The sequence below is a fragment of the Mytilus californianus genome, unplaced genomic scaffold (assembly GCF_021869535.1).
Source record: "Mytilus californianus isolate M0D057914Y unplaced genomic scaffold, xbMytCali1.0.p SCAF_14, whole genome shotgun sequence".
Taxonomy (NCBI): domain Eukaryota; kingdom Metazoa; phylum Mollusca; class Bivalvia; order Mytilida; family Mytilidae; genus Mytilus; species Mytilus californianus.
In genome coordinates this window covers 5,667,885-5,686,539 of record NW_026262626.1, presented here as the reverse complement: position 1 = coordinate 5,686,539, position 18,655 = coordinate 5,667,885, and the positions used below count along the sequence as shown (strand labels likewise).

The 18,655-nt window shown below is 32.9% G+C and overlaps 1 long non-coding RNA gene across 3 annotated transcripts; it reads right to left on the bottom strand.

Annotated features, from left to right (window-relative positions):
• Positions 1 to 16,401, bottom strand: LOC127724096 (uncharacterized). 3 transcript variants are annotated; one of them, XR_007992322.1, is made up of 4 exons: positions 16,317 to 16,401; positions 13,304 to 13,805; positions 10,111 to 10,283; positions 1 to 861 (listed from the first exon to the last, which is right to left on the bottom strand). It is a non-coding gene; the product is annotated as an uncharacterized LOC127724096 (long non-coding RNA). The 3 variants fall into 3 exon arrangements; XR_007992321.1 differs by lacking the exon at positions 10,111 to 10,283 and adding an exon at positions 1,363 to 1,535; XR_007992320.1 differs by lacking the exon at positions 1 to 861 and adding an exon at positions 8,769 to 9,614.
• Positions 16,402 to 18,655: the final 2,254 nt, after the last annotated feature.

Genomic DNA, 18,655 nt, shown 5'->3' with positions numbered 1-18,655 from the left:
CTTGTTTTTATTTTAATGTAATAATAAGAATGTTATATATACATTTGTATATACATTTATCAAGATAAAACCATTAAACGTTATCTGCATTCAAACAAATCGGGGTGTTAATGATACACATTGTTATCAAATTCATTACACCACAATCATGACAATTGCAGGTGATTGTAATACCGTCATTTTCTATGCTATGTATTCGAAGGATCGTAGGCAGAGAGAAAAATTAATATGACAGTTTATTCAAAATGATGCCCACACTACGGATATGTCAACCGTGGATTCCTTGATTAAAAGGCTTATATTTCAAAGCGTTATACAAACAAATTGCATTGCATTGGGTTTGGCTATCTCTAGTCTAAGGACTCGTCATGTTTGGGAGTAACAACAAATGCTGTTCAGCTTTGATGTTGAAAAAAAGATGCCCATGAGAGTGACATTTCTTCATACGAACTGTTCCATTGTCTTATAGATGACTGAAAATCGGACTAAGTCTAGCACAAAGCAGGGATGAACTTCAAATTTAAACATATCATCAATATATTCTGTTTGTGATATCTGTTGAATATCCAATGTCAAATATCGTGTACCGCAAACATTCAGCAGTATATTCATACAAAGATACTGGGACTAATACTAATACTGATACAAGTTATATTGGTCCCAGAATGATACTAGTAGAAATCTTATACAAAAGTAAATTTAAAATACACAGTAGATTCTTTTCAATATCCAGTCAACTTCGTCTGATAGACAATGTGAGGAATTTTATGATTAATTGCTTGAAATTCATAAAACTTTGCAGAATCTCCAATTCTATTTCAGATTAACGATTTTATTTTGGCGTCAGACGTTCTGCTATTCCTGTAATAGAAATCATACTGTTAGTCTTTTTTGTCAGAAGCATTATTGTATTTCCGGTATTTCTCACTTTTTTTCAAACAATTAGACCCTGTTCCAAGTATATTAAATAATTGATGAAGGACAACCTTCCGCTATAGTTTTTAAGGTTGTTTCTTCATACTTAGAAATTAAAACAAATGAAACAAATAAGAGAACATGCTTCTTAGTTTGATATATCAATGGATGATTTGGAAACTGTTTTCAGATTTTGAAATGATGTGATGATTCCTGAAGTTTGTTTAATGTTTAAATTATACTACTTGTCTTGATTTACAAACAAAAGAACGCGATTTTTAAGTGATTGTTATTTTTGTGTACTTTTTGTGCACGCTTTTAAACGTTTTTTTTTCATTGAAAGTAAATTTATTCCACGTGTAAAATCTATCAAAGACCGAGTCTTTAGTAAGTGTTACCGCACATCGTTTGTAATATGTGTCATCTTTTTAAGTTAAATTAACTTACAGTGTCCGTTTTTGTGATGATATTTTCACTAGATAGTACTCCTTTCTCTTTTAGTTCTGATATGAAGTCACAGTCAGATCGATGAGTTGAATGGGTAATGATGGGATCGGCATCCCTGCTCCAGTTTTTGTAAACAAATCCACACTGGAAGCAAGTCGTCATGTCACCAAAACCTAATTATTAAAATCATGAAACAAGAAAGTCAAGTGATTACTGAGGATCACCAGTTATCACCAGCGAAGTAGCCAGTGTTTATATACTGACATGATTTATATCATACTTTTCTATAAAAAAAAATCCCCGTGGATAATTTAGAAATTATTAAGAAAGTAAGGTTCCAACTTCCTCAATTAAGTTGACCTGAAATGAATTGGGCTATTCTTGTTACGTCCCCTTTTGATCACATATTGCTCCAAATGTTTCTACGTTTTTATGCATGCCCGACTTTCAAATGATTAGGTTTGAGCGTTACAGATGAAGGTAAATCCAGATAAGCAATCCGGACGCACGAAATTTATAAAGTATTATTTTCATTCAGTCTATGTAAAGTAGGTTTTCCATCGATATCCAATTTACTGGTAAATTCCTGTATGTATTTTTCATTCTAAACTTATAGACAAATTAAATTTTTTAAAGTGTTTATGTATACGAGCATATATCATCTGGCTTAGAAATCGAAACAACCGGGTGAAATGTAATCTAATGAAATTTGAATAATTTGAAATGTATTATGTAATTCTGAAAAAAAATTGTCCTTTTGGTTGCATTTTTTATTCATTACTGTTTTATGTTGATTCATGACAAATAATTATAAGCGGGCATGATGAAGGTCAATCCAGATTGCAAAAAAATATCCACGTTCAAATGAATGCCACAGTAATTGAAAATTTAAAAGAGGGTTATGCGTTCTGTTCATATATGAGGGTGGTAAAGGGGGGATCTTAACACGGAAACACGTGAAATAAAAATCGCAAAAACGTTGCACGGAAAATAAAAATCGGGAAAAACGAAGCACGAGAAATAAAATCGTAAATATTAAGGAAAAAAGTACTAGAAGTTATTTCTCAGCCGTTCTTGGAGATCATGCAGTCATTATTAATGGACATAAAAGTATAATAATGCATTCAACAATGTGTTTTGAATTTTCCTCCATTTCAACTAATTGATACGGTTATTCAAGTACTTATAGGCTATCAAAGAAGAGAGCAATTAATATCCTGGGAACCGGTTCATTAATACATAATTTAAAACAATATCCGGGCTGACTTTGAATTAGTCCAAGTTTACTTTTCAATCAAATGCGGGACAAGCACTAGAAATATATAGTACCGACACGAAACACGAAAAATAAATAAGGGGAAACACGAAGCTCGCACATCGAACCAAACACGAGAAAACGAGAAATAAAACGTCAAAACACGAAAACACGTGAAATAAAAAGGTCCGAAAACATTGCACGAAAATAACCCTTTACCACCCTCAAATATTATCTTAGGTTTTTAGTCTTTAATTAAATGAATCATTTATTTTGACAAAACTTCCAGTAACTTAATGCAATGTAAACTATTCCAGCCAAGCTGTAATTGAACAGTGGAAATAGAGTTACACCCCAGTTCTATTGTTATACTTCATAGTTTCTATTTCTAAAACAAGTGTAAATTGAATATATCTATTGTTACGAATAACAAAGGATTTTGACCACAGGGTGTGACGAGCGGGGTTTCTGGAAACCCCTGCTTCTACATCCCGCAAACAAAGTCCATTGTTATTCGTAACAATAGAAATTGATGATTTTTTAAATAGCATGAACATAAGAAAATTGTTTCAAGATATTAAATAAACACATTTTAGGAAATTCGAATAGCGAAAAAAAAAATTAAGCATCTATTTTGAATACAAAAATAATCCTTTAAATACTCCTTTGCTTGAAGGTATTTTTTTGTTATCCCAGTCATATGTCTCTATTCTTAAGCATTGGTCTTTTAAAAAATGGGGATTCTAACTCCCAGGACCCCCCTCCCTTGTTACCCATTGGCCGATCTGGGGGTGGGGGTTCCGCGGTTTGGACCCGACTTTTATTTAAAAGATCAATGCATTTGAATGGTTGGACCCCCCCCCCCCCCTTTTTTTCTCTTGAGTTGGGAAACCCCAGCTGGATCAGCCCCTGTTTGCCCCCAAAAAGGGAGTGCCTTAATACTAAATCTGTATCTTTGTATGTTGAGCGTGTCTGGTAGTCGGGTCACACCTATCCCTTAGTTTGTCCGAATATGAATGTTTGTTTTTTCTCGAGAAGAGGGGGGGGGGGGGGCGGGGGTTATAAAACCGTAAGATATAAAATACAGTTATGATTACCTTTATTACACTGATACAGGTAAGTACTTTGGGTTATAATATTGCCTTTATCTTAAGTCTCTTCTACCAAATCCAACGCTTGCCACATAATGTCGTCCGTCTTATACACGTCCATATTGAGAACTGCATACAAGGAGCATGATGTATTTTTTGTTTGTAATAAGAATACACGAAACGGTCAACCTTGACCCGCTGATCCATTTTAGCCCATGGATTTAACGGGAATATGCAAAACAACTTGACATTTGTAAAATATACTCACTTGTCAAAGTTTGAACAAAGATACCCTAAGAAAGGTTACTAGTGGGGTTTCATGTAATAAAAAAAAATCTTAGAAAACATCATAGTTTGATATTGTCAATAAATATGCTATCGGTTTTTTTTTATTTTTTCATTTAATAATCAATGTTAACAAATATAGGGTTTAGAATGGGGTGTAAGTTAGTTATACACCTCGGGATACGGCGTGTCTGGATAAAAAAAACCCTCCGGCCTCCGGCCGACGGGGTTTCTTATCCAGACACACCTATCCCTCGGTGTATAACTATTACATAAATCATCATATAGATAAATTATAAATCCATTTAAACGTAAGGGACAATACCAATTAAGGCGTATTCAGACTTGTTTATCAAAAAGGAAAGCTGCAACAAACGGAAATGTAAATAGCAATGAAAGAAACAAAACAAAACAAACATTAGAGCTTAGTCATGTAAGTGTTAAGCAAAGTTTATATAAAAAGTGGTCAAAACTTTGATGTTGCTGCTGAGTGTAAGCGTACTTTTATTCCGCCGTGTATTTATTCCGGGTAACTGTTTTTCACTAGAGAATATTGGATGTAAATAGTGTGAAAGCGTCGATCTTGATATTGTTGTTTTGTTTATATTAGACCGGTTTATTGTTTACATAAATAAATGGGTTAAAATTAAAATAATATTCAAGGAACCAGTTTAATTAATCGGAGTCAATCTAGTAAATAATATTGATGATGACGAGGAGGATATTTTTATAACTCAAAATACTTTATCAATGATCAGGACATTGAACTTGATATGAACCAAATTTAAAGATTTGTTCTTACATAAAGTTTCAATTATAGAAGCATCCTTTGATATTGACAAAGAAGATATGATTTTATATCCAAGTCGACCGAAGAGCAAATACACAGAAAAACGGTAGTCCAATAAATATAAATATTACAATTAGTGACAATTTAAAAGCATATGATTTTATAGATTTGCATAGAAAAATTATTTAAATCTTATTCGTTAATAAGCATTATTGTGTTATCGTGTTTTCAAAATGAGTACTAATCACTTCTTCAATGTATGGATCTAAAGTGTAATTAATCCCGGTATAAAATAACTAGTGCAATCATTCCGGTACAAAATCACTAGTGTAATCATTCCTGGTTCAAAAACACTAGTGTGAACATTCCTTGGATGAAAACTCTCTACTTTTTATATAGATCAGCTATGCAAGTTTCAAATACACTAAAAACTATTAAGCCACATTTTATATATATTTCCCCTTCAAAGAACCCTTTTTAGAACCTTATAATGACTGGTGGATGTTTTACACTGGACCCGGATAGAAAAACCTAGTGAATTTTTGTTGGAGGATAAAAATCACTGGAGATTTTCTTCCTCCGGATAAAGTACACTGGCGGAATCAAACCACTGTTACACTGAGCATCGATATTTGAAATCGTATTTTTGAATCATATTGAAGGAAAACTACTTTGATCAGATTGTTAACAACTCCAATGGTTGATAGATTTTATTCAATGTACAACTTTTATTTAAATGTACGTGAAAGGGGGTCATTACTCGATTAGTCTCAAAATTAAAAATGAAATTTAAATACAATTTGAATCATTCCTTTTGCATATACAACAACATTTATTTTTAATAAAATAATGATTCGGTATCATATAATTATGTTACAATTATCTACTCAGATCATTTATTTGTAGTTAAAAGTAGCATTAGTTTTTAAATTCATGCCCACCGAATTAACTCAAACTCTAAAACTTGTAATATACTTAAAACATATAACAGAATTACAAAAAAATACATCAGGAACAATAAACAGTGCATCGAATCTTTAAAAGGTATATATATGTTACAGGCATTTTCTAAATTTAGGCATTTTGTAAAATGACTGAATTTTCAGGCAATTTATAAAATGCCTAACCTTGACAGGCATTATATAAAATGACTAAAAATACCTAGTCATTATGTAAAATGACTGAAATTTTGAAACAAAATTCAACAAATTGCCTGTTCAATTTCATGCAATTTGTAGAAAAAGGATATCATTGAGATGCATATGACAAAAAGTGGACAAAAACACAACATCTTGCAAAGAAAATAACTAATGGTTCGGTAGAATTAATTTATTTTTCAAAAACCAGCTGGGAAAGTTTGTATGTCATATGATATGTTCTTTTTAGTGAAACTACGTTAGGTATGTACTCACTCTGTATTTTTAGATAGTAAATTTATGATTATTTTGTCAAAATGGCAGAAGGACAAATTGTTCTTTTAATAGAACAAAATTTACAAACGAATTTTTAGAAAATCGAATCAAAACAGTGAAGTGAAACATATGAAGCTGAGAAAAAGTAGTTTGTTTTTAATTGACTGATTGATTTGCTTGCTTTCAGTAGCAAATATTTCATGCATTTTTAAGACGAAAACAATTTGGTTATAATTCATATGAGTTATTTCAGCAGTGGATTAACTTGGATAAAGGACAGAAATTTCGACTGCCGCTTGAAATGAAGGTATTTTGGATAGGGACAGAAAATTCCACCTGCAGAACGGTCAAAGAGTTCTTAACGTGCAGAGAGTGTAGCACTTTACTAACATGTTGCAATATATGTAATGTCCCCATTCAGACAGAATGAGAATTTATACATCCACATCCAAACAAATTCCCCTGTATAGCATGGTTTTCGCCATACAAGGCATTGTTTGGGTGTGATGTAAAGATATGAGTATCTTCATCTTCACCGCCTCAAGGAAATTCATGGGTCTTTGCCATCTGATGAATTATTGAGACAGAAGTTAAATCTCAAAAATCGACCCAAAAGAGACAAATAACGTTGCATTGACAGGGTAAGCATCCCCTGTTGTTGCTGCATCACCCGTCATGGGCATATCTGCTTCAGTCCTTTAAAAGCTAAAAACCAAAAGATACAAGTCAAACTCATCATGATAATGTACTTTGAATCTTTTGGGAACATATGAAAAAGAAGATATTCATATGTGACGTGTGTGCTTATTTCGAAACCCAATGTTGTCGAACGTTAAGTGTTTTATCAGCAAAGGTAACGAAAAAACTAAATGTGTCATGATCCAAGTTTCTCCAAATGTGGTCGAAATGCTAAAACCAGATTTTACTCCGAAATGTATTTGCAAAACAAAATAGGACAAATTTTGTGTAACAGTTCTGTCATCAAAACATTTTTAAGAAATAACAAATAATTGTCGAGTTCTGTACTTGTGTGAATTTGGAATAATTCAGTAAAACTTTATTTTTGATTATTAAAACTCTTAAATTGCAAGCTTTAACATTCAGTAATTATCATAAATAAAAAGTAAAATCACAAAATACTGAACTCCGAGGAAAATTCAAAAAGGAAAGTCCCCAATCAAATTGCAAAATCAAAAGTTCAAAAACTGCTCTGTTGTTCAAAGCTTTCATAAAATGCCTTTCAATTTTTCCAGGCATTTTATAAAATGCCTAGAAAAAATAGTCATTTTGTAAAATGCCTGAATCTTACAGTCATTATGTAAAATGCCTGAATCTTACAGTCATTTTAGAAAATGCCTAAAGTTTTAAGGCATTTTACAAAATGCCTAAATTTAGAAAATGCCTGTAACATATATATAAGTACGTCTAAAAAGTGACAACTCTACGACAGATCCATGCATTGGATCACCAGTTAAGGTGATACACGGCTGAAAACACATATTATATTCAAAATTACTCTAAATATCAGCACAACAATGTTAAATCTGCAAATTTGCGGAAGCAAATTTTTGTTCTTCCCTCGCCGGGATTCGAACTCATGCTATTGAGATATCGAGACAACAACGCCTGCACTGTGTCCAGCGCTCTAAACCACTCGGCCACCTAGACTGAACTAAAAATTCAGCTTTCGGTGGCCTAGTGTTACCTTTCCGCGTCAGTAGAATCTAGAGTTGTAACACATTACATGATATATATATATATATATTATTCCAAAGGGATAGTCAAACTCATAAGTCAAAAACGAACTGATAATGCCATGGCAAAAAAGAAACGGAAAACGACAAAAAGATAAGCAACAGTCTAAAAAACACAGCATAGAAAGCTAAACACTGAGAAACACGAACCCCGCATAAAAACTGGGTGATCTCATGTATTCCAGAAGGGTAAGCAGATCCTGCTCCACATGTGGCACCCGTCTCGCTGCTCATGTTATTACAGACCCGGTGGTAAGTCTTATTGGTAGGTAACATTCGAGGAAAAAATGACGGGATTGTGTTTCCGACAATTGGAACACATCTGTCATCATCTGGGAAACAGTTATTCCGTCAAGGTCAACCAACTCGTCATGGCGTTCTTAAAATTTTGAAGGGATGACTTCAACTTCACCACTTTGGGCTCCTAGTTTAATAGCTTCCTTGTAAGCAGAAACCCTCTATCGAGGAAATCATGATAATTTTGAAAGCATAATAGTTTGCACGAAGTACACGACTTTGCGAAAAAAAATAGTATTCAATAATTAGGTACGCGGAGGTAATAATTCTATAATCATGGGTTGCTTTCATATGGTATGGGGTGTTTTCATACAAAGTGAAAGCATCTGACGAAATCAAATTATTCATCCTTCAGTCAATAGAAGATCAACATTTTTATGAATTGAACACCTACTGTAAATATGAGGGATTTATAAAATTTAAATTTTGGTGATGATTCATTATTGTTGTAGCAATCATAATGTGTTATTAAACAACATGGATGTTTTCCCTTATAAAGTAGGCGTTAACACTGTCTTGTTTTTATTTTAATGTAATAATAAGAATGTTTTATATACATTTGTATATACATTTATCAAGATAAAACCATTAAACGTTATCTGCATTCAAACAAATCGGGGTGTTAATGATACACATTGTTATCAAATTCATTACACCACAATTGCAGGTGATTGTTATACCGTCATTTTCTATGCTATATATTCGAAGGATCGTAGGCAGAGAGAAAAATTAATATGACAGTTTATTCAAAATGATGCCCACACTACGGATATGTCAACCGTGGATTCCTTGATTAAAAGGCTTATATTTCAAAGCGTTATACAAACAAATTGCATTGCATTTGGTTTAGCTATCCCTAGTCTAAGGACTCGTCATGTTTTGGGAGTAACAACAAATGCTGTTCAGCTTTGATGTTGAAAAAAAGATGCCCATGAGAGTGACATATCTTCATACGAACTGTTCCATTGTCTTATAGATGACTGAAAATCGGACTCAGTCTAGCACAAAGCAGGGATGAACTTCAAATTTAAACATATCATCAATATATTCTGTTTGTGATATCTGTTGAATATCCAATGTCAAATATCGTGTACCGAAAACATTCAGCAGTATATTCATACAAAGATACTGGGACTAATACTAATACTGATACAAGTTATATTGGTCCCAGAATGATACTAGTAGAAATCTTAAAGAAAAGTAAATTTAGAATACACAGTAGATTCTTTTCAATATCCAGTCAACTTCGTCTGATAGACAATGTGAGGAATTTTATGATTAATTGCTTGAAATTCATAAAACTTTGCAGAATCTCCAATCCTAATTTAGATTAACGATTTTATTTTGGCGTCAGACGTTCTGCTATTTCTGTAATAGAAATCATACTGTTAGTCTTTTTGTCAGAAGCATTATTGTATTTCCGGTATTCCTCACTTTTTTTCAAACAATTAGACCCTGTTCCAAGTATATATAATAATTGATGAAGGACAACCTTCCGCTATAGTTTTTAAGGTTGTTTCTTCATACTTAGAAATTAAAACAAATGAAACAAATAAGAGAACATGCTTCTTAGTTTGATATATCAATGGATTTGGAAACTGTTTTCAGATTTTGAAATGATGTGATGATTCCTGAAGTTTGTTTAATGTTTAAATTATACTACTTGTCTTGATTTACAAACAAAAGAACGCGATTTTTAAGTGATTGTTATTTTTGTGTATTTTGTGCACGCTTTTAAACGTTTTTTTTTAATTGAAAGTAAATTTCTTCCACGTGTAAAATCTATCAAAGACCCAGTCTTTAGTAAGTGTTACCGCACATCGTTTGTATATATGTGTCATCTTTTTAAGTTAAATTAACTTACAGTGTCCGTTTTTGTGATGATATTTTCACTAGATAGTACTCCTTTCTCTTTTAGTTCTGATATGAAGTCACAGTCAGATCGATGAGTGGAATGGGTAATGATGGGATCGGCATCCCTGCTCCAGTTTTTGTAAACAAATCCACACTGGAAGCAAGTCGTCATGTCACCAAAACCTAATTATTGAAACCATGAAACAAGAAAGTCAAGTGATTACTGAGGATCACTAGTTACCACCAGTTATCACCAGCGAAGTAGCCAGTGCTTATGTACTGACATGATTTATATCATACTTTTCTAAAATAAAAATCCCCGTGGATAATTTAAAAATTATTAAGAAAGTAAGGTTCCAACTACCTCAATTAAGTTGACCTGAGATGAATTGGGCTATTCTTGTTAGATCCCCTTTGATCACATATTGCTCCAAATGTTTCTACGTTTTTATACATGCCTGACTTTCAAATGATTAGGTTTGAGCGTTATAGATGAAGGTAAATCCAGATAAGCAATCCGGACGCACGAAATTTATAAAGTATTATTTTTATTCAGTTCAGTCTATGTATAGTAGGTTTTCCATCGATATCCAATTTACTGGTATATTCCTGTACGTGTTTTTCATTCTAAGCTTATAGAAAAATTAGAATAACTAGGTTTTTTTTATAAACATGACCAACATAGATGCAATTGTTTTCGGAAGTTACAATTCATACTTTATATATAAAAAAAAAATAGCTCTGATTCAAGCAAAAGGATGTCTTAAATTGACATCCTCAAGATTTTTTCATTGACAACATTATTGTCACATTTGGTGGACATGTTTTCAAACATACCGTCGGCATTCCTATGTGAAACTTCTTTTTCGACTTGTTCCGCTATTCGTAGGAACCGGAAGCTTTCAAAGAAAAAACGAAATAAAGTTGACTTTCCTTGTAGTTTCATGCTCCTATATATAGCTGATGTAGTCTAACTTGATTATTGAAAGTTTTGTGACTATGTTGATCGCATCTATTCCACTGATTATGAAAAAAGGATACCACAGATACAGTCAAGTCTGCGTCATATCCTAAACATTGTGAACTTTCCTTTTCTGTGAAGCAACATTTTAGCAGTGCCTGCATGTGGAGTTAATATCTCCCGGTTAAAACTATATCAATTGCTTGCGTGTCATATCATGATTTATATGACAGAGGGTTATTTTTGTATAAGTTTTGGTTTTTCAAATAGTTTGGCCTCTAGCATTACGAAAGAGACATTTATTGTCTAAATGCGCATCTGGTGCAGTAAAATTGGTAATGTTAATAGTATTATTACTGCGTACAAGTAAGGCTTTGAACTAATGGGTCCAAATGGTAAAAAAAAAGTCATTCCTTCGAAAGTTTTAAGAACGCTATCATTATTTGGATGACCTAAATAGAATACTTGTGTCACTGATGACCATGGATATATTCCACTTTTATTGATTACTGAATGCGACTTGTCACCGATGTATGCCATGAGTGGAGCAGGAACTGCTTCTCGTTCCGGAGCACCAGTGTTCAGTCCCATGTTTGCTGGGATTCGTGCTGCTCAATCTTTAGTTTTCTTTGAAGTATTTTGTGATCCGTTGTTTGTCTTTTCGTCGTTTTGTCGTACATGGTAGAAGTGTTTCTTTAACTTTTGTTTTTTTAATTGCCCCATGTTTTGTCTGATCTCCTTTTTTGTGTTAGAAAACTTAACAAAGACCGATTGTAATACTGGTATGCTTAGTTGTTATGATAACTAACCATTAGCAAAATGAATACTTATAATAAGAACACACAAAGAATTCTCCCAGCTTCAATGGAGCTGTATTATATGAAGTGAATTTCAATGTTCACTTAGCCTTCGAGAACGTATCATCGTTTTTATTGTCGAGCCTGCGACTTTTGTCGCAGAAAGCTCGACATAGGGATAGTGATTCGGCGGCGGCGTTAAATAACTTCTTAAAAGCTTAATATTTCAGAAGGTAGATGACCTGGATGCTTCATACTTTGTATATAGATGCCTTATGATGTGAAGATTTTCCGTCTGTCATATGTCCATGTTCCTTGACCTCATTTTCATGGTTCAGTGACTACTTGAAAAAAAGTTAAGATTTTTGTAATGTTAATTTCTCTCTTATTATGAGTAAGAGGATAACTATATTTGGTATGTGCATACCTTGCAAGGTCCTCATGCCTGTCAGACAGTTTTCACTTGAACTCGACCTCATTTCATGGATCAGTGAACAAGGTTAAGTTTTCGTGGTCAAGTCCATATCTCAGATACTATAAGCAATAGGTCTTCTATATTTGGTGTATGTAATGATTGCAAGGTGTACATGTCCAACTGGCAGGTGTCATCTGACTTTGACTTCATTTCATGGTTCAGTGGCAATAGTTTAGTTTTTGCGTTTTGGTCTGTTTTTCTAATACTGTATGCAATAGGTTAACTATATTTGGTGTATGGATATATTTTACGATGTGTATGTCAGTCTGGCAGGTTTTATTTTACCTTGACCTCATTTTCACGGTTTATTGCTCAATTTTAAGTTTTTGTGTTTTGGTCTGTTTTTCTAATACTGTATGCAATAGGCCAACTATATTTGGTGTATTGAAATATTTTACGATGTACATGTCAGTATGGCAGGTTTTATTTGACTTGACCTCATTTTCACAGTTCATTGCTCAATATTAAGTTTTTTTGTGTGTTTTGGTCTGTTTTTCTAATACTGTATGCAGTAGGTCAACTATATTTGGTGTATGGAAATATTTTACGATGTACATGTCAGTATGGCAGGTTTTATTTTACCTTGACCTCATTTTCACAGTTCATTGCTCAATATTAAGTTTTTTTGTGTGTTTTGGTCTGTTTTTCTAATACTGTATGCAGTAGGTCAACTATATTTGGTGTATGGAAATATTTTACGATGTACATTTCAGTACATATAGAGCAGTAAACTTTATTACACATATGTATTTTGGGTATCAAGTAGAGCGAAGGTATATTCGTGTCTTATCTACCAGCTTATATAATGTTATTGAAATGCAAAAACTAACATGTATTCAATGAGATACGACAAGTTTCTAGCACTATTTGGGTCTTTAAAGATAAATATATCACCACAGGGTAATGACTGAAGACTTTGTTTCTTTCGGGCTAGAAAATGACTCTGACTAAAGGTTTATGTACATCTTACCTCTGTAAAAGAACCCAGACTTTGCAAAAAGCATAGTAGGCCTTTCACACTCAGATTCCCATCCTTGATACGATTTGCATCTCACATCTTCGTTACTATAAGTTCCGTATTTTGGAGGATTTTGTCTTTTATGTTCTATTACCAAACACTCATTATTATTTGTATCTGACAAATCCGTAAATAAGTACCTTCTCTTTTGTTGTTCGTGTACTCTTTTTGCAATTTCATATAAATCCGCTTCTGTGTTTGAAAGATTGTCTCCGGATCGATCAACGAACTCTTGCTGACCGTCGTTGTCTGAATCCTGACCTGTAAATGTCTGGTATTGCCCACTAGGCAAAATTTCAGATCGCTGCTTCTGAAGTTGTTGGTATCCAGGAACAACAATTGGATTAGTGATTTGACTACTATCTCCGGATCTTAAAGATAAAGCTCGATATCTTTCTCGAAGATCTTTTAATTCTTCAAAGTACATTATATCGTGCACGAGTCCCTCGTTTACCTGCATTGAAAGAGTTTCAAATTTCAGAACTGTAATGATTCAGAGTGCATGCTATATGTCTATGGCATACCAAATGAAACTTGCAGATTAGTTGAACCCTCAATAAATACATCAACGACAACAACTACTTATGTTTTCTTTGTAAGTGAGCATGTAAGCCAGGAAAAAAAATAACTTCACTTTTTTTAATCTTCTTGATAGGATTTTTTCCATGATTGACGTGTCGATCAAATTTTTATTTTATTTTTGCTCTAAGCAATTCATAAGAAATGATTTCATAAAATCATGATCATATATACATCAAAAGCATTGATGCAATTACATAAATACTATAATATACAACGGTTTGGTTACAACAGGAATATTTTCACGAAGTAAGTATGATATAGAGTCTAAATCAAATTAATTCCTCTATACAGTGTAACTCGTACACATGCCACATAACGTCTCACTCTAGTAACTATTGTATGACAGGTGAAAGTAAGGAGTTTTGCAATGAAATAAAATATTGAAGTCAATTATCTTATTGAACTATTGATAAAACTTATATAAGTTTCAATATTAAGATAGATAAAGGTGTTAATGCGATAAGTTATGTAATAAAAAAAAATCCTTTTGCATGCTTTTTACACTTATATAATTACACAACATAACCGTCACACTAAATAGAAATGGGGATGACACGTTTTTGGGATATAGGGGTAAAAAAAAGGGATATGGAATTTAGGGCTTAAAAAAGTGGGATTTGGGAAAAAAGACTGACGAAAAGTGGGAAGTGGGAAAAAATTACAAAAAAGCGGGATTTGGGAAAAGGGCACCCCGTGTCACCCCCTTAATAGAAACTTGACTTGCCAAATTTCCCTTTTAAGTATAGTTTGTTGTATTTTTTCGCTATATGATAAACATTGATATATTTTTTCCGCTAAACTGGTTCCAAAATAGCTTGAAATCGAAACAGGGTTTACATATGTTTCTAGAAAAACTGAAACATATCAACCCTCTCGTTTGGTTTGAATAGTTGAACAAACCATTATCAGAACTTTTAATTTGTTTGGAAACTGTAAAACCAAAACAATTTTTAAACCTTACAATAAACCATTCAAAAACCGGAATCCTAACTGAAACTGGTTTGACTGCAACAATTTTGCCATTAAGCTGTATTGAAACAGGAAATGTGTAAGCTTATGGTTTTTAATAGCATTTCTAATAGAATAGATGCAAAACTCTTTATATATAACAAGATCAAGACAGCCAATAGCGTTGACTATTGTAACTTTTATTTTATTTTAATCGTGAAACCTATAATCTTTATTTTGTGTTTTGTTAGTACAACATTTGAAAATAGAATATGATAAAACTTACAGAAATTTAAAAATCGAAAGTGAAACGGGATTAATTTTTTTTTCTATCTGTCATATAAAAGATTATACAAACAGATAGAGATTTCAAGATATTTTATCTGATTAGCTATATATAGTTTAGTTTCCGGGAAAAATATATCATAAAGCGAAAATTGCAAATATTTAGATAAAAGCAACAACTTTTTGAAAGCACTATTCTTGATACTTATTGTTCATGAATTTAGACCCTTGGAAAATTTAGGAAAACAGAGGGATACATCTAGCAACTGATTTAGCTTTTTGAAGAGTCATTAACCAAAAAAGTTGTCACTACTGAAATACAAAATATTTCAATTTGCATTCTAATCAAATATACATCCAATTTGTGATAATTATCCAAACATGTTATTATTCCCAACTTAGCAGATTGGGGACAAGAAGCCAACTGGGGAATAGTTCCCAGAATGAGTAACCATCCCTCAAATGAGGGATTCTTTTCTACTGTTAAAAAAAACTATTATTTCTTATACAGATTTTACACTTCAAAGACCAATAACCTGATTTACTGAGAAGTTATAAGGCTATGAAAACTTCGACAAATTGACAATTTTCAAGGCTACTAACGTTTTTAAAACTCAAAATAAAAGAACGTTTCTTTAGAAGAAGTTGTTCCATTTTCTATAAATTTGTGCCCTTTGAAGTAAAAAGACTCCGCTAAGATTTTTTTTGGTTTAATTTAACACTATCAAATCATTACTCAATTGAGGTTGTTGTTACACATTTAGGCAATAGCTCCCCATTTGGAGGATTGTTCCCAACCTGTTTAGGGAGCTACCATTTGATTTTTATGGAGGGGCTAGGATGAAATTTTAAAAAAAGCAGGACAGGAGTTTTGATTAAAAAAAAAGGCAGGATGAGCAACTTGGCAAAAAAAAAGCAGGATGATAATTTGTGTAAAAAAAGTCAGGATAAACTAATAAAAAAAGGCAGGACCGAACAGAGTGAAAAATAAAAAGGCAGGACAGAGATTACAAAATGTTTCACCCCTCCCCGACTGTGTTCAACCTGTAAAATATATATGTACAAAACTGCAAATTAACGTTATCGTAAATATTTGTATTTTGACTAACTGATCGTAATATCCAAATAATGTACATTATACTGTACATACCTGCCAGCTGTTATTACAACTCTACTGTGCTATATCGAAGGTTTTTTTTCCAACATGGCGATATGATATTGATAAAAAGATTGAAAATACCCTTTACTTAATATAGATAATATGACATAATACCATAAGCAAATTTTGATATTGACATGTGATTAAATGTTTAAATTAACAATATGCAACATTCGTGTACTTATCCTTTCGATCACCAGTATTTTGTTTGTTCACTGTTGTATGTCTGCCAAAAATATATTACATTTAGAATATATGAAATAAAAAGCATGAGAAGGTCATAAAACATCTCTTGCATTGTGTAATTTGATCGATCATCCACAAGGACTTCCAAACAAATAGGATCACCTAGCTCTATGAACGAGGAAGTAGTTTAACTACTTTCAGAATAACAATTACGACAGGGCACATGAAAGTATTGATATTTCATTTTCATTTGGAATATTTGGTTTTAAGCGTCTTCGACTCAATATCATTACGGCCTTCCAACTGATTCAAGCTCAAATGAAGAGTCTTACGCAATCAAAACGCGCATACAGCATACTTAGCTCTTTTACCTGTAAAGAAACTTTTTTTTAATTGCAATATTTATCTTAATATATTGTTGCTTCAAGAAATTAAAGAGAGTTGGTGCTAAACCAAAACTTATTTGATCCAAATCCCGAGCCGGTACCTTCGTCAGCTATTTGTCTAAAGAGAGGCTAAAGATACCAAAGCGACATTCGAACTCATAAGTTGAAGATAAACTGACAACGCTATGGCTAAAAGAGAATTATATCTTTATTTTTTCGTCCTTGGTGAAATTGCATGTTAATGGCAAACCTTTGATAGTTTCAGTCTGTTAAACTTATTTACAACTTTTACAGACTCGACAGATAGATATATGATATAGACAATGGTCTAGAGTGTTGAAGATCGTGTGTTGACCTTAGAGATGTCCTTTGAATGTTTTTGTGTTCTAGTGCTGTCTCATTCATACGAGAAGGTACATATTCTGTTTGGTACTACAAATTTGCAAGAGTATCAAACATGTTTCCCTTATGTTTACCAGCTACCCACACTCTTACAATATTTGACGCTTATCAAAGCCGGCACACCGCTTCGGTAGTCTCATGGTAGCATGTTCGCCTCGAGTGCTGGACGGTTAGGGTCTTTCTATGGACCGTTAACTTGAAAAGTAGCGCGTTAAAAATACAGCTTTGATTGTCGGCCTAGTACATCCCATGTGTTCTCGTCTTGATATGCAAGCAATATTTTCCACTGGACGTTAAACACCAATCCTTCATGATGTTACACATCGATCAATCATGACGTTCATCATCATCATCAATCTGCTACGGTTTTCTATGATGAATACGAATGTCGGAAAAAATAAGACAAAAGCTCAATAGATGCCAATATTTTAATACTTAATACAACAATACATTTGATCTACTTGTCTTGGTGTTATAACAGTTTATCACGTGTTCTATCGATCACGATTAGTTAAATTAACTGTAATGAGTTTTGGCTTGCACTTGGCATTCGGTCAACTAAGGATCGGCACTATCAACGAGATACCGGCATGTGCCTAAATAACTTAATTTCATCGTTATTTTGATTCCTTTTCGGACAAATTGGATAATAATGTTATTTATAACATTTCCTTTCCATTATATGAAAAATTTTACATATAAAAGCTTATCTTTTTATCCAAAGTGTCCAATAACATTTGAGGGTTTTGTTGTGCTCTAAGGAGTCCCTGGTGATGTTTAGACGGACCGCCGATAATGTAAAGTATACCATACTCCATGCAAATGGCTGAAATTATGAACTGAAACGTGTTCGATTCAAAATAATAAATGAGTAGTTTTGGTAGCCAACAATGGGCTATTTGAGAAAAAAACAAAAAAGGTTTCAACATACAACAAGCTAAAATTATAGCACAACCTAATAGAAGGCCTGAACATTGATTATTTCACTAACAAATTATCTCATAAAATACTTTACCTACTTGGCAAATAAAAGTGCTCCATTTATAGGAACGTACATATATATTTATTTATACAAGTTTCTAAAATCGTATCACAGTCAACTAACACAGCTTAAATTTCATTATATTTTTAAAAAAACTTGACTTGTAAGTAGTTTAATACACTAGTAATATCATAAAAGGTACTAGTATATCAACTTTACTGCACCTGATACGCTTTTCAACAATCAATGTCTCTTCAGTGATGCTCGAGAACAAAATATCTTGAAAATCCAAAACTTACTTCGGACTTTGAAGTGCTGATATAACCGAAAATTAGCAAACAGAATAGATAAACACGGACTCTGAGGTTTGCGTG